Here is a 746-nt window from a genome sequence, read left to right on the forward strand (position 1 = left end):
AATATAAATTTTAGTACTCATATTAAATGTAATGTAACTCGAAAAATATTTGTTTAAATGAAAAAATATAAGATAATTTTTTTGTTTATAATTGTCTTTTAAACAACTTTTGTACGAAACTTTTTTTTGTAAGTTAAATATTTTTTGAGAAAATTAAAAAAGCTCATATTTTTGAACTTTTGCGAGGCTGTAAAAAAAAGCTCAATTTCAATCAATGAAGACTATTAGTATGTCATTATACATATTTTAATTCAACTATTACTAAAACAAAATTTGGTTGGGAATTTTTTACGCAATTTTTCCTTTGTTGACTGGCCTAGATGTCAATTTTAAACTTGTAATTGAGCTAAAAGTTATGGTAATATATTCAATTTTTTTTACTATAAACTTTCATAAATCTTTGTCAAACATTTTTCATCAACTTTAAAGAACAAAAAAAATAGGTTAAAAATAAAAATTTGAACTGATTATTTTTAACACATTAAATAGCACAGTGGGGTCACGGCATAGTGGAGACATTGCATAGTTGGATCCAGTATAGTTTTAATCTGAAAGTGATTAAAATCACTATCATAAGAAACGCTTCGATGCAAATCTGTAGATAGTGTTTCATTTTAAAAAATTGATGGATAATTGCAAAATCAACATCAACTTCTATTAAAATAAAATACAAAACCCATAATTTTAATACAAAAATAGCATATTTTTGAATACGGCAGTCATTTGCGTATAGAAGATAGGTCGTC

The sequence above is a fragment of the Daktulosphaira vitifoliae genome, unplaced genomic scaffold (assembly GCF_025091365.1).
Source record: "Daktulosphaira vitifoliae isolate Bord-2020 unplaced genomic scaffold, ASM2509136v1 Scaffold_2, whole genome shotgun sequence".
Taxonomy (NCBI): domain Eukaryota; kingdom Metazoa; phylum Arthropoda; class Insecta; order Hemiptera; family Phylloxeridae; genus Daktulosphaira; species Daktulosphaira vitifoliae.